Source organism: Camelus ferus, chromosome 32 (genome assembly GCF_009834535.1).
Source record: "Camelus ferus isolate YT-003-E chromosome 32, BCGSAC_Cfer_1.0, whole genome shotgun sequence".
NCBI classification, from domain to species: domain Eukaryota; kingdom Metazoa; phylum Chordata; class Mammalia; order Artiodactyla; family Camelidae; genus Camelus; species Camelus ferus.
Genome location: NC_045727.1, coordinates 15,799,932 through 15,815,955, shown reverse-complemented (window position 1 = coordinate 15,815,955; position 16,024 = coordinate 15,799,932). Strand labels below are relative to the sequence as shown.

Genomic DNA, 16,024 nt, shown 5'->3' with positions numbered 1-16,024 from the left:
ACTGAAGGCAGGAGGCCCAGCAGGAAATCTAGGGACCATCAGAGAGCATCTTGGGTTGCAGGTCACCCCCCCAGCCCTTAGTCTCCACTTTCTGACCCCCAGGTATCTCAGATGCCAGATATGACCTGGGGGAAACCACCTGGTCTGACCCATTCCACCTTGGGACCACGCTGTGGTCTTGGCCAGCACAGGTCCATGGCCCTCCGAGGATGCAGACTTTCTGAGTGATGTTGGGTAAACTGAGCTCCATCCATCAGTCTCGGTGTCTGAGGGAGGTGGTGATGATAGTGGTGATGATTCTGGTGACAGGAGAGAGAGCAAGATGCAGAAAAGTGTCCACCTGAGAAAGACACAGCTGCGGATGCGGGTGCGGGGCACACGCGTGGGCAGGTTCATGTTGGAGTGTGTGTTGTGCAGATGCATCAGGCTCCGTGGACACGTGTGAGTGTGCATCTAAATGCTGAGAAGGCAGGGGCTGCGTCTTATCTCCCTCACTGCTGAATTCCCGGCACCTGGCACGTGGTGTGTGAGCAATAAACATTTGTAGAGTGAATGCATAAATGTGTGCTTGCGTGTAAAAGTTAAAGTTATCTGTTTTCTAACTTGACAATCTGTTATTTGAGCTTTCTGCCCAGGAAATACATTGAGAAAATACTTGGCATTGTGATCTACCCCCACCATTTTTTTTTAATTTTATTTTTTATTTAAAAAATTTTATTGATGAACAACATACGTACACAAAAGAGTGCACGTCATCTGTGTACCTCTTGTTGGGTTGTCACGCAGTGAACACTCATGGAAGTGCCGCCCAGATGGAGAATGAGCAGAACGTTTCCCGTGCCCATGAGTTCCCATGTGCCCCATTCAGTTACTATCCTCCACGGGCACCTGTCTTACAGCAATGTAGCATAGTGATGCCTGTCTTTGCACTTCACGTAAATGCACTTGTGCAACTGGTACTCATTTACGTTGGCTTCTTTCACTCAACGTTGTGTTTTTGAAAATCATCCATGTTGCCCAGAGAAGGACTGTTTATTTTCATTTTTATATAGCAAGGGCTGGCAGATTTGTTCTGGAAAGGGCCAGACAGTAAATACTCAAGGCTCTGCAGACTATCCTGTTTCTTTTGTAACTGCTCATCTTTGCTATGTAGAGCGAAGGCTGCCAGAGACCAGAGGTAATGAAGGGACATGGCTGTGTTCCAATAAAACTTTATTTACAAAACCGGAAGTGGTCGGATACGACCGTGGGCTGGATTTGCCAATCTTGTTATGCGGTATGCCTTTCTGGGAGTATGATACAATCTTTCCGTTTAAATGTGGATGGAGATTTGAGGGGTTCTCAGTTTTAGGCAATCACAGAGAGTGCCGCTGTGCGCATGCACATCTTTCAGGGCTTGTGTGTTTTCAGTGTTCATTTTGGTTCCGTGTATACCTAGACGTGGGATCTCTGGGTCGTAGGAGGTGCTGTCAAACGAGCAGTTGTAGCCCTGCTGGTTCTTAATTAGGTGAGCTCTTGTGTTTCCATACTGTGCAAGTGTTTTCTCCACTTTGTGCATGCTGTTGCTTTGCATAGACACCACTTAATTTCCGGCACCGTACCTGCACTCAGAGGCTGCGACTTCATGGCAGGGACACAGGGAAGACAGTCACCAGCTTGCCTGAAGCATGGCTGAGCCATGCTGTGACATGAACTCGAGGGGCTGGCGACACAATGACTCAGGCCCAGTCAAAGGAGCCAGCTCGGGTGACAGGTTTTATAAGCTCAACTCCTCTTTTTCGTACGTTTCCTTTTCCTGCTGAACATCTCCTGTTTCCTTTACCACAATAACTCACATCTCATGGCAAGCAAAAGGGGGCCTTACCTGTAAAATGAAAGAAAAGTTGGATCTTTAACTAGGGCTAGTTGGAAACAGCTCTGACCTGTGTTTCTAAACCAGGTAGTCAGTTCAGTGAACATGTGGTGTTCCTTTGAAGACCTCCTACCCTAGGTCCTTTCAGCAGCTCAGCCCAGAAAGGCAGGTGGTATGACTGGACTTGTAAGTACCAGCCATCCACGTTCCTGTGCCAGCATTCCGGCATGCTGTATGATAGCTAAACACACACCTAAGTTCAGATCCTCACCTGTACCATTAACATTCTGTGACTTTTGGCAGGTTATTTAACCTTCCTGTGACTCAGCTACTATATATTATTAGCTCATCTAATTCCTTTAATGACAATAAGGAAGCAGGTACTGTTACTGTCCTCACTTGACAGGTCTGGAAACCGTGGCTTAAAAATGTTAAGGACGCACTTGAGGACACACCCACGTCTAAATCCTGGACTCCAACTTTAAAGACCATCTGTTGTTCTGAAACACTGGCCCCAGTTATGTGCTAAGATGGTTTCCTTTGGAAAAGTCACCATTTTTGCTTTTGAAGTCCTGAGTTTGGCTCATCAGGAGCAATCTCCTTTGCTTGGAGAAATAATTCAATGTTGGATGCAATCATGGAAAAAGTGAGTTCCCTCCAAATTCTTGCAATGAGACAGTCAGTGCTGAGGACAAAATGTTGAGGTCTTTTGAGGAGACGGTACCTCTTAGTAAGTGGAGATGCATACTTTTTTTTTTTTTCTTCTCAGTAAAAATCCCTGCTGTTTTAAATTTCCAACAACTGGCTCACTGTTCAAATACTGGCGTGGAGTGAATTTTTCATGCCATGGGTCATCTCTGATGTCATGGCATCTCTGATGAACTCTGCCAGTTTTGAGAATCAAGGCAGCCAGAAGTGAAACTGATCTTTGCAAATGTATTTCCACTTCCCCAGAAATAGCAGATGTTTGTTGGAAAGAGTTAAAGCTGCCCAGTCTATTATTAAATATCAGAAGTAAAGCGACCTGCTTTCTACCTTCCCCATGATGATGTTTTGTTCTGTCGGAAAATTTAGCAAGTGTGCCTAACACTTCTGTTGGCATCACCTGGCACATGTGCCCATGGAATTCATCTGTAGGAATGGACCAGTGGTGGGTTTCTGGTTGGGTGTCTCATGAATTATACTGGTCTTAAAATATGGTCAGGAGGGACTGGGTTTGAAGTCCAACAAGGAGATCACCCTGTGCTCAAGGCTTGTGCTTTGAGCCCTGAGCACAAAAGGAAGCCTCTTACATCAACATTGGCATAAAACCAAGATGGCGCCCTCCCCTCTGCCCCCAGTCAGAAATGGCCCCTGTGAGCTACTGATGTTGGGAGTGGCAGGTCATGGAGTAACTCAGAGGTCAAGCTCAAGCTCTGGAAGATCCAGAAACTACAGATAGAGGCCTATGGTTCCTGGAACATCAAAGGACCCCTAGTCTGAGGCCCTGGGTCTAAGTATACAGGATTGTCCCCCCTCCAGAGGCCAACAGTAGGGAGGACACCACCTTCTCAGGCAGCCTAAGTTTGGAGAAGGATAGATGTCAGGCAGGACCACCTCGCCGTGAGAGAATTCCTGTTTCTATGTGCTGTTTTCCAACTGGGAGTTTGTTCAAGATCATTTTCTTAATTAAGCATTTCTAGTGGGTTGTCGGTGAGGAGGTGGGCAGACTTGTCCACCTGTCTTGTAGGTGTTTTCAAGTGTGCTACAGAAAAGGGCAGGAATGTGTTGGCAAAGGGAACTTGACAAAACCGTCCAAGAAACAAACTTACTTGTGGGAAAAGGGATGAGATTGCTCCAACCATCAACACTGGAAAATTGAAGCAGCTCACCCACATCCAGCCTTGGCTTGGGTATAGACAACCCGAAGAACGATTCGCTGATGTTCCAGGCCCTTGGATCCACCATCAGCCTGGGACCCAGGCCTTGGGTAATGAGCAGCCCAGGCGGCGAATGAGGTTTGGAGGTGAAATCCATCTGAGGCCTCTCTCCCTGCAAGTGTCTACAGCTTAATAATTGCTTCCTTGCTCCCTCTGCATTCTGGGGTTCAAGAGAAGCACCAGCCCCCACCCCCCAGCAGCATTATGCAAATAGGGCCCAGTGCATTCCGGCTGCGGCATATAGAATATGTAAATTTATGATGGTGGCGGAGGCTGCTTAAGACAGAAGATTTCTCAATGATGAAATTAGATTTTCTGGGAAGAAGCTTCCGAGGACCTGTCTTCTGTTCCCCTGACTCGTGCTGTGCCGTAGCTACCAAACTGGTGCTCTGGGAAATAATTAACTGAATTACAGGCTCAAACCTATTTAAAAAAAAAATAAAGAAGGAGAGAAGAAATAGACCAGGTTGCACGAGGCCACAACAAATCCATACTTTATGGAGCTTGTCAACAGGAATGGAGGCTGGGAGGGAGGGAGGGAGGCGGGCGGGGGGAGCGTCGGGCTCTGGTTGGCAGGAGGAATTGACACGAGGTGGAGAGAGCCCGCACATCACCGTGGCCTTGACGTGGGCAAGGCTGGGAGAAAGCACAGAGCTGTGGGCCTTGGTTTCTGCTCCAACCCAGCACTGCTGCTTTTATCTGCTTTATGTACCTGCCTTCTCCTGTTTATAAGAAGGCATTTATGTCACATTAAAAAAATTGAAAAATCAGTTATCTAGACCAGATCAAACTTGAACACGCATCACACTTACCAGGAGGGCTTGTTAAACACAGATTGCTGGGTGCTTCTCCCAGAGTTTCAGATCGAGTCAGTCCAGGGAGGGCTCAGAAATGTGCATTCCCAACAAGCTCACAAGTGGTGGGGATGCTGCTGGCCAGAGAACACACTCTGAGGATCACTGCCCTAGACTAAAAAGTCTTCATTTGGGAGATGGGGGAGACGGAGGCCCAAAGAGTTAGGTGATTTGCCAAAAGTCACCCAGTGGAGTCAAGACCTGGGTACAGAGCTGACTCCATCATCATCATCATCATCATTGTCACTGTCATCATTTTTGTTGTCACTCTTCTTTGCTGAGCGCTTTCTATGCACCAGGCACTTCTACTCCTCACTTCATTTAGCCCTTGCCATAATTCTATACCAGAACTGCACTGTTACCCGCAAGGATACTGTTATTGATTGAATGTTTGTGTCCCCCTTCAAATTCAAATGTTAAAGCCCTAATGCCCAATGTGATGGTATTTGGAGGTGGGGCTCTAGGAGGTAAGTACGTTTTGGTGAGGTCGTGAGGGTGGGCCCCCCACAATGGGATGTGTCCCAATAATAATAAGAAGGCAGCTCTCTCTCACACTCACACACACACACACACAAACACACATTCTCTCTCCATGTGCACACATAGAGGAGGTGATGTGCACAAGCAATGAGAAGGCAGCCACCTATAAGCCAGGACGAGAGCCCTCACCAGAAACAGAATCTACTGTGCCTTGATCTTGAATTCCCAAGCCTCCAGAACTGTGACAAGGAAATCTGTCCTTGAAGCCACCCAGTCTTTGGGATTTGGTTACAGCAGCCCAAGCAGACTAAGACAGACACTGATGCTCAACTTCAGGGGGCTTTGCCTCCTGATCCCCTGGCTTCTCATCTGTAAAGTGGGGAATTCTCACTCTTCAGAATGTTGGGAGGATTCTGTGAGATTTTACACATTTTAGCACAGAACCTACCACATCACAGAGGCTCGTTATTAAATCAAAGTAATTATTGTTGTTCTTGTCATGACTGTTACTAATCAAATGGTGGAGACTGGGGTCATGGAGTGAGCTTGGGGTTCGAGGACTATTCCAGTCCCAAACTCACCTGCTGTGAGACTCGGTCGTATATCAGCACCTTCTCTGAGACCCAGTGTTTGTAAAGGAGTGGATGGAACTTAGTGGCCCCAGAAACCCTGCTGATTCTGTAATTCCAAGGGTGGGGCCATCTCTCATCCCCGTGTTGCCCCACGTGGGTGTCCTCCTTACTCCCCTGGACTGTTGCTCAGCCTCCTTCTGGCCTCCTTGCCTCTGGTCTCGCCTCAGCCCCTCCACCTTTCTAAAATTCTCAGATGGCAGTCATACTGTGTTCTCCTGCTCAAACCCTTCTGTGGCCATTTCCGTTCCTTGGATCCAGTCAGAGCACCTCAGGTTGGCACCCAGACTCCCTCCTGCTGTGGTCCCTCTCGGCCTCTCATCGCCTGCCTCTGCCTCTTACACTCTGTCTTTCCAGTGGAATACAGAAGTCAGTGTTAGCTCTCAGGCACCATGCTCTTTCCTGCCCCCCTACCCTTGTTCTTGCTGTGCCTTCCTCTAGTGCTCCATCCTTGCCCTTCCTCTCTTTGTCTTCAAACTACTTGAACTTCAGGGTTTGGCTCAGATATGTTGTACCTCGAGAAGCGTTCCTTCACCTCCCTTCTTCCTGTCACCCCGCCCCAAAGCTGCATAAGGTCCTTCCTCTGAGCTGCCTGTATCCCATCCTAGTAATTAACACTTCCTATTGTAATGGTTTACTGACTTTCTTGACTTTTCTGCTGGACAGTGGCTAATTTAAAGGGAAGAGAAAACCTTCTTCATCAGCACTCTTTGGGAATTTTCTATTTTGTTGTTTGCTTTATGTGCTGTCTGTAAGCATCTTGAGTCCAGGGTCTTATATAGTTCACTTGCCACTGGAATTGCAGCACTTATTTCCATGCCTGGCACATGGCAGGTGTTTAATCCTTGAATTAATAAATCTGAAATCTTGGCCCATTTTCACAGATTTCTTATTAACCATTCTATCCCTGCTGCCTACAAAAATGCCCGGTGTGAAAATATTCAGAAAATAGTTACTGAATGAATAGGTGAATGAAACACATGACTTCATAGATAACTGTATTAGTCAGCTGTTGCTGTGTAACAAACAGCCACTAAAGCTCAGTTGCAGACAACAATAGGTATTCTCATCTAGCTTTATTCTGTGAGTCAGCTGGGGCAAGTCTCAGCTGCAGGTGGTGTCTGGCTCAGCTCCACATGTCTGTCATTATCTGTGGGCCAGCGATCTAGCCAGAACCTGGTGAGGACAGAGGTGCAAGAGAAGAGGTAGAAACATACACGGTTTCTTAAGATCTCATCTCAGAACTAGCAGCTTGGCCTTTCCATTCCTATACCGTTGGCCAAAGCCAGGCATGTGCTCAAGCTCAGTCAGTGGACAGAGATGTACCCTGCAGGAGGAGGGACTTCAAAGTCCCATGGCAGAAGGCCAGGACACACCAAGGAGTGAAGGATTCAGGGCCAATAAATCTGTTACCTCCAATGACCACCCCCAGTCTCCAGCCCAGACCTCATGGTATGTCAGCTACCACTCACTGTGACTGCAGAGACAAAGTGACCATGGTGGCCCTCCCATCTTCAAGACCCTGGGACATCTTTGCACTCTGTGCATTTTACTCCCTCCTTCATCTCCCACCTTGCAATTTTCAGAGATTTTTCTGGAGCCCACACTAAACAGTCTCTAGTCTCTGCCCATAGGCACTGCTGTGCTGGGGCATGTCACAAGCACACCTCCTAGCCTGTCTTCCTCCCTGTCCTTCTCCCGGTCCACAGCACATGTTGTGAGGGTCCCCCTGATGTTTAATGCATGAGCTCCAGTCCTCCCTGCAGCCGCCGCAGACAGATTCTCTCAGCATGGGAACGGCCATGAAATCAGATGACTGTACAGGAAACAGTCCCCCCCCCCAATCCCCGCCCTGCCTCCCCGCCTTCCGATTGTTGTGAGGCTGCCCTGCTTCGACTCACTTCCAGTTTTGTAATCTCTTTTATTAATGTGCCGGAGGCAGAGAAGAATGCATATGTAATTTCCCCTTAATGGCTGGTGGAACTTCTTTTTGCTTTCTTTCTGAGCATTTGTTCGTGGTGTGCCTGCACACACGCGTACACACACACACACACACACACACACACACCACACTGTAGGTCAGGATGCACTGAGTGACAAGGCAGTGGATGTCAAAGTACAAACACAATCCTGGAATATTTTAGCAGGAAAGGGTCTGAATTTGATGGCTGCCACGTTGCAGTCCCAGAGCCCTGTTCTTCCTCAAAATAGCATCAGAGGGTGCTGCAGGGTGAGAAAAAGTGTGTGTGCTGGGCGGCGGGGAGGGATGTTTGGCTCTTCCCTGGACCTTGCTTCAATCAGAGCATCTCTGTTCTACCTGATTTGTGTATCGTGGTTACATATAGGCTTGTTTGGAATTAAGGGAACTTCTGCTGTTTCCTCTGCCTCTGGGTTCCCAGAAAGGTCAACCAAATCTCAGAGAGTCTTGTGACTTATCCAAAAGGGCCTGGGGGGCCTGGGGACTGGGCCCCCAGTGTCCTGATTCCAAACTTTATGCTTTTTGCTTGCAAACAGGTTATACCTCAGAATGCTGAGTAGCTTCACTAAAATGGTTTTATAAATACTTTTTTTTCCCCCGTCTCCTAAACACATTGACCATGGATGCTGTGCTAAAAGGAAAAAGCCACAGTGGGGAGATCTCCTTTTGCTCTCTGCAGAGAAGACTAACATTGGCCGAACACCTGGCATGTGCCAGGCACTGGACTGCAGATACTTCAGATATGCGTTATCATATCTGGGATTTATTGGGAATCCAATGGGAATTATTGTTTCCTGTGTCCCACATGAGGATGCTGAGGTTAAGACAGTTAAATGACTTCCCTCACCCAGGACACAGGGAAAATGAGATTTAAATGGGGATTCTCCTTATGTTAAAGAGAGGACAAAGTTTCAGAGTGCTCAAATTCTTCCTGTAGCTTAAGCTACAGTCAGAATTATTCAAATGATAATATATGATGAAGTGACCACAACTGCTGCCAGGGATTGAGTGCTGACCTTGAGCCTGGCTCCTGCTGAGCGCTTTCCATGCAGGGCTGACAGGTCCAGCTGTGCAGGGTGTGTACTGCAGAAGAGCTCCCAGCCAAAGGGACAAGGGAAAGCTGACCCAGTTCTTAAGAGGCTCACCAGACCCTGGTGGGAGGTTGCTTTCACCTGGAGGAAGAGGGTGCCGATCCCTAATCTCTCTGCTGAGAAAAGCTGCCTGTCCCCAATTCCCACAGGGGTGCCCTGTACAATCTGCTGTGCTGTCTGCACACACGATGTTATACTCCCGCAGCCTCCAGGGTAGCTTTTTGACTACACCCATTTTAAAGACAAAGAAACAGAAGCACAGGGGCATTAGATTTCTTGCCCGGCATTTCACAGCCCTTTCAGTGGCAGAACCAACATTTAAACCCAAGGTTGCAAAACTCCAAGGCTAGAGGAGATAGGAATTTGCAGTTCTGTCCACCCACACGCCCTGTCCCCTCAAAGACTGTTAAGTTTCACAAAGTTCTAAGGATAGAATCTGGGGGTACAAGGTTTGGGGGCTCCTGGAAGGAAGTGTTCTTTGCCCTGTGGAACAGGGATTAGGAGAGATTCTGGAACAGCAAATGGCCCTTCAGGGTTTTTTTTAAACCAGTTTCTCTTTGGATTGCATGTCTGTGCTCTTCTCTGCCACCCCTCTCCCCAAAAGAGATCCCATGGAGGGAGCAAAAGACCCCCAGATCCTGCAGGTCTGACTTCCCCCTCCCTGTACCCTTTCTCCTGGAATACCCAAGAGCTGGAAGACTCCCTAGAGATAAATATCTACACAGTTGTCACACGATGTCCCAGAGCCAATTACTCCCTCTGAGGGACCCGGAGGTGGCTTGAGGAGTTGACACATAAAGAGGCAATAATTTGCAATTTGCTGTTTACACATAATCAGAGTGTACCAAGGGGGTAAAATAGTGTTACAGCTTACGGCTTCCCACGTTTTATTTTGATCTTCTTTTAAATAAATACGTAAGTGGAGCACGAGCTGGAGACACATGTTCTTGAAAAAGAAAATGTTTGGGTGTGTTTGGCCAAAGGATGGTATCAAAGATGTGGCAAAGAAGGTTGAATGAGATTGCATCTTCACCAAAAAGGGGAGCAGGCAATGAATGACAGTCCCAGGAACCTTACTCTGTGCCACGCACTGAGGCAGGCACTTGACAGGAGTTACGGCTGTGGGTCCTCACAGCCGTCCTGGGTGGTAGGTTCTACTCTTAGCCCTATTCTACAGGTGGGAAAACTGAGGCCCCAGGGGATGAAGTCTCCTGGCCAAGGACATACGATCTGCACAAGCTGAACCCAGGACCAGCCACCCAGGCCAGACTGATGCTGGAGTCCATCCTTCAGCTTCCAGATTCATTTCCCTGAATTGTGATGCTGGTCTTTTGTTTGGGGAACATTAAGGGGCTTAAAATAGGGGTTCCTCTCGACTGGGGAGTCTTGGGGAGGGGATGCTGTTTCTGGTTCTTCTCTGGGTGTCTCTGATGACCATTTCCATTGCCAGGGAATGGGTTACTGGGGACCAAGGATCCGTGGGCAGGAGACCTCAGGGAGGGGTATGGTGACAGGGGATGCTGTTTATAACCTAAGAAAAAAGCCCTGCTCAGGAGTGTTCCCAGCTCTGGAGTTTTTCTCAGTATCTCTTAGAGTTCATTCTTTTTCTTTCCTGGCCTCCTTGAGACCTTGGATATTTTTGCTACTAAGTAACCACCCCGCCCTCACCTCTTGTGACATCAAGGAGCCAAGATCCCTTCCTAGAACTTCAGAGTTCTTCCTCTCTTGTTTGGACATATCCTCCCCTTTCACTGGCTTAGGATCTCCGACCACAAGGGACCTCCAAGGCAGATGTAGTCCAACCCCAGAGTCAAGGTAGGCAGAGTGACCTCAGCCCCATTTTATAGACAAGTCCACTGAGGCCAAGTGCCCACTTCTGGCCCAGCATAGGAGAGAGGACTCAGATGGATTCTCCAGCCTATCAGGACCCCAAGTGGCATGGTTTCTTCTGTATGGGGGGTGCCTGTCCCTCTCTTTGTTCCCCACTTATCCCTGTGTCTGCGAGCTGTGTGCAATTTACATCTACACTCACCCACATTTGCATGAAACACACAGACACACATGCAGGACTGCTCCTGGCTTGAACAACAAGGGATGCCAAATGCCGTTCACATCTTTCTGGGGAGGAGGGCATCTATCCCGATTCTGTCTTTGCCAAAGTGCCATACGTACCAGACGTACATACATTCCGCGTGAATTTCCTTAATCTCCTTCACAGCTGTCCCTTTCCACAGCCTCTGCTAGAGCATTCCCAAATTATTTGTCTCCTAGCTGGTAGAGCAGCCCATTCCCAGACTCCTCCACCCCTAAACAACCACCACCACAACAACAATAGCTGCTGTTCACAGAGCCCTGGTTATGTGCCATACATTGGGCTACATGACATTGCATCTTGTGGAACTCTGGGATGGATGCATTATTAACTCCCTTTTATAGGTGGGAAAAATGAGGCTCCAAGTTTAGGTGCCTCACACCGGGCTGGGGGCTGAGATTATGTGCCGTGGCTGACCCTGACTCATGGGCTGGTAACCCATGTCAGGCTGCCCTCTGATATCTCCATGTAGCCCTGCCTGCCACAGTGATGACCATAACACAGGAGGAGGCCCCAGAGGGTAGCAGTTAAGAAAGTATACTGTTTCAACCTCTGACAGTGCTCTTTTCTGTCTGTGTGAATTCAGCTGAGTCACTTCATCTTTCTGAGCCTCAGTGCTCACTCCTGTAAATGTGGATCACAGTGGTACCAAGCCACATGGTGTTACTATGGAAATGGATACAATAATCGCAAGGCAAGCCCTCAGCACAGTTCTCAGCGCCCAACTGATGCTGGATCCTTAAACCGTTGTGATATAGAGATAATTGTGATGTCTGACCCTCAAGGCTCTCTTGCACTGGCTTTGCCTTTCCTTCCATCAGGAAGGCCCTCCACCGCCATCTTGCATCCTTCTCTTTGGCTAGAAGGAGGTCCCCATTGGTGTCCACAAACTCCGCACCATGTCTCGCCTCTGTTGGATATGTCCAGACGTCTGTCTGACCATCTGCTTTTCACCTTCTCTGCAGATCCAGGATTGGATTTGTCCTCAATGCCCAGCTCAGAGATGGACCCCTACTTGGGTCTTTTCTTTCTTGCCCATTGGAGGCTATCTATTCCTCCTCTGGGCACGACCCTGGGCCCTAGTGTGAGGTCCTGCAGTGAGCTAGGATAAAGACACAGCTACACCTGTAGGACAGGATCCTACTTTCTTTTCTTGTACTTTAATACCACTAGACAGAGGGAGCCCTGGGTCCCTGAATGACTGTGTGGAGCAGTGGCCTATGTCATGACAATCAACATTAGACTGTGCTGTGAGCAAGAAACAAGCCTTGTTGTGCTGAGCCATGAGAATTGGAGGCTGTTTGTTATAGTGGCTAAACTGCCCTAATACATCTAACTAAACTTTATCTTTCCTCGTACCCACCCCTCATATGGTTCCAGAAACAACAATTCATTTAAAAGTATACTTTAAAATAGAATGAAAGAAAAATGCACATGGCCGTAAAACAGTGCCAGATCTAATACTCAGAAATCTGTACTGTGAAAACCAGCACTCCTACTACATGTGGATCAAAATTTAGCTCTGAACTTCCTAGCAGCCAGGGTAAAAAGGGAGAGCTGTTCAGTTGCACACTAGCCAGAGCCTTTAAGATGAATAAAAACACCATTGGTAAGGATAAATACAGTAAGAGTTACATAATGTTTTTTACTCACTATCTTTATGAAAAAGATCATTGCATGGCTACAGCTCAACTCAGTTTTGTGTGAGTGTGTGTGCTGTGTGTCAGGCTAGCACTCTGTGAGCCATGAGCTTTATTCTGGAATTGTGTGTGTGTGCCTGTGTGTGTTAAGGTGTGTTGTGTATGTGGTGTATGCATGTTGAATATATGTGTTATGTACTGACTGTGTGTTGCACCTGCAGATGTTTTGTGTGCATTGTGTGTGTGTTATGTGGATGGTGCGGGTGTATCCTGTGGGCATTGTATATGCGGTATGTGTTTTGCGTGGGTGTTGTGTGGGTGATGTGGGTGCTGTGCGTGCATTATGTATTGTTATAGATGATGTGTGGATGGCCCAAGTGTTGTGTGTCGTGTGTGCATTGTGGGTATGTGGTGTGTGTTGTGAATGTGTATTCCTGTGTGTCGTCTGACATCCTCTGACATCCCATGTCCTTGCACGGTCTCTGCAGGCTTGGGGCATGTTCCCTGTGTGTGACTCTGTCCACCGTGTGTGCCTTTTGTGAGTGCAGTGCACGCTCCTTGGTGCTGCCTCTGAGCTTATCATGGCGCCCCTGCCCCGTGCAGGCTCCGTGCACACATCTTTGTGTGCACCCTGTGAGTCATTGCAGATACATCTAGAAGGTGGTGACCATTGTCTTCAAACAGAGAACATCCATTAACACATTCATTAATTAGGATCATGTTGACACTTCTATTGCTGACTAAAAACATCTGTTTGTTTAATCAGAATCTCCTTAATTCCTTACACTTATTCTCTCAGTGAGACAGGATGGGCTTGCTTTCCCCACGTGTGTACACTGGGGTTTTATGAGGTGGGGGCACGGGCTCTGTCAATATTGTCACAGGGTGACAGCTCTCGGGATGGCCTACAGGTTTCTTAACAAATGAACATCCCTTTCAGCAGTGAATAGGGAGTTGTCCATGGGTCAGCTTGCCAGTGGCCAGTCTTTGTGTGTTGGCATAGCCTGAATGACACATGTATAGATCAGATGTAAGAAGTCCGCCACGTGCTGAGTCTCAGTGCTGCTGGGCGTGACGTGGTGCTGGGTGTACCAGATGCTCCACTGCACTCTCTTTCCAACCTAGGTTTGTACCCTGAAGCCAGCAACAAGTTGCTGGTAACCTTTTCAGAGTCAAATCTCCTCTCCCATGACCTCAGTTTTCTTACATGTAAAATGGGATGATAAAAGGACAAAACTAAAGATTCAAAGAAAACATGTCTAAGGGAAATACCCAGCATGGCACCTGGAACTAAGGAGATGCCTGAAGAATGTCACTTCTGTTCCCTCACCCTCCCACCTCGCATGAGTTCACAGGGGTCAGGAGAGGATGACAGGGGAAGAGACTCAAGGTCAGGGACTGACTCTGGTCACAGTGCCTACCAGTCACACCACTGGGCATCCAGTGCATCCTTCTTCTGTGTCAGGCGGAGCTAGGGACTGCAGCACAGAGGCTGATGAGGCATCATTCAAGACTGCGGAAAAGAAGGGCATTCCCAGCAGAGGGGAGGGATGAGCAAAGGTTCCCAGGGCCTGAAGCGCAGAGGAGAGGTACAGGGGTGAAGCTGACGGGGAGGAGGCGATGGACCATGGGGGAGTTTTTGTGGTTGGGTGTTTTGTTGTTGTTCTGCATCTTGTTTCATTTACTAATATATTTGGATACCTTTTTATATACAAATATATTAGTAAACAGTTCTACTTCATTCTTTTAAACACTTTTTAAAAAAATATTTATTTATTTATTGAAGTATAGTCAGTTACAATGTGCCAGTTTCTGGTGTACTGCACAATGTCCCAGCCATGCATGTACATACATATATTCGCATTCTTTTGAACAATTTAAATAGCTTCCTATACATGTACATACCTTGTTTTAAAATCAGGACAACATTGATGGACTTTTGAGGATGTCAGTGTGATTTTTCCAGGGCACCCCCCAGCAGCAGGTCAAAGGATATGTGCGTATGTGCTTTTAAAAAATATTACTTTTTTTTTTTTTTTACCATTTTAAAATTGTGGTAAAATATATGTAACATAAAATTGCATTTTATACCAAATTGAGCGGTGAGGTGTTTGACTTCTTCTTTAAGCATACTTGGCACCTAGCATTGCTGCTTTCTACCAGTAAAGTGGGTCCCAAGCTTTTCTCAAAAGGATGGTAAGAAGATTCAATGGAGACATGCTTAGAGAGGCTTGTTCAGTATGTGGTCAGCATCCGAGATCCAGGCATTATTATTGGGAATTGGCACAGCCCAGTGCTTAGGGGTCCAGACTTTGGACTCAGGCTTGCCACCTGTGTGGCCTTAGGACAGTTACTGCACCTCTCTGGACTTTGGTTCCTTATAGAACTGTGAAAATTACATAACATAATACAAATAAAGTGGATGATGCCATGTGAATATTCAAGAAATAATATTTTATCTTCAAAGCATCATGATTACCTTCTGCTGATTCTGTGCTTAAGGAAAAACTGTTACCTCAGTTAAGTTTTATAAATTTCTGTTTTGCAGATTTGGTCCAGGTGATGCTGCCACACATCTTCTTTTCTCCACACCAGAGCATTCTAGCAGATCCAGTTTGCTCCTGCAAATGATGGTCATTGTAAGTGGTGAGTCTTTGCAATGACAGCCTCATTCTCTTTCATAGCAGAGTGAGATACTCGAAGGTGAGAGGAAGAACTGAGCTGTATTTCATGCTCCCTGAGAACTAGGTACCATCTTAATCCTCACAACAACTCTTTGGCGGAGGCACCATACCCATTGTACAGATGAGGAAACTGAATTCAAAAAGTTTAGGCAGTTTGCTCAAGATCACACAGCTAGTAGATACTGGAGCCAGGAACTGGACTTTGAATCCAACTCCGTCTGTGCTTTTTCCTTTACACTGAGCAACTCATTTATTAGATGGGTGGACCCAGAAAAACAAATGGATTTGTCAGGACTCTTTAACTTACAGAGATGAAAATTCCATTCAAAATGATTTAGGCAAAAGGGGAATTTATGGGGTTTCATAACTAAGAGCCTAACTTGGATCCATATGTGGCTGAATTCAGAGGTCCACCAATTTCACCAGAACTTGGTTGGTTTCTCTCTCTTTTCCTGCATTTCCATCTCTCAGCTTTGTTTTCCAGTGTGCTGGCTGGATGGATATATATATTTTTTTATCCGTGATGACAAGATACTCCCCGATAGCTTCAGGTTTCTGTCGTCCGGGTCTGGCAACCCCAGCTAAGAGAGAAACAGCTCCAGTGAAAGTCTCAGAATTTACCCTGATTGACTTAACTTGGGTCACATGTGCATCCATCTGCCAGTCCTTCCAGCCTTGGGACGAATGGGACGCTCTTATTGGCCAGATCAGATCCATATGACCAACTCGGAATTGGGAAGGCCTCATTCACCCCATGCAGGACCAAATGAGCCTGAGGTGGAGATTTTCCCAGAGGAAAGCCTGC

The 16,024-nt window shown here is 47.2% G+C and overlaps 1 protein-coding gene across 4 annotated transcripts in view; it reads left to right on the top strand.

Moving 5' to 3' along the window:
• LOC116660893 overlaps positions 1 to 16,024 on the top strand; it is a 377,599-nt gene that overhangs the window by 152,483 nt on the left and 209,092 nt on the right. For all 4 annotated transcript variants that reach the window (XR_004316534.1, XR_004316533.1, XR_004316532.1 and 1 more), the window contains exon 3: positions 15,084 to 15,181. The gene's annotated coding sequence lies outside the window, so the exon portion shown is untranslated. The remainder of the gene's footprint in view (positions 1 to 15,083; positions 15,182 to 16,024) is intronic.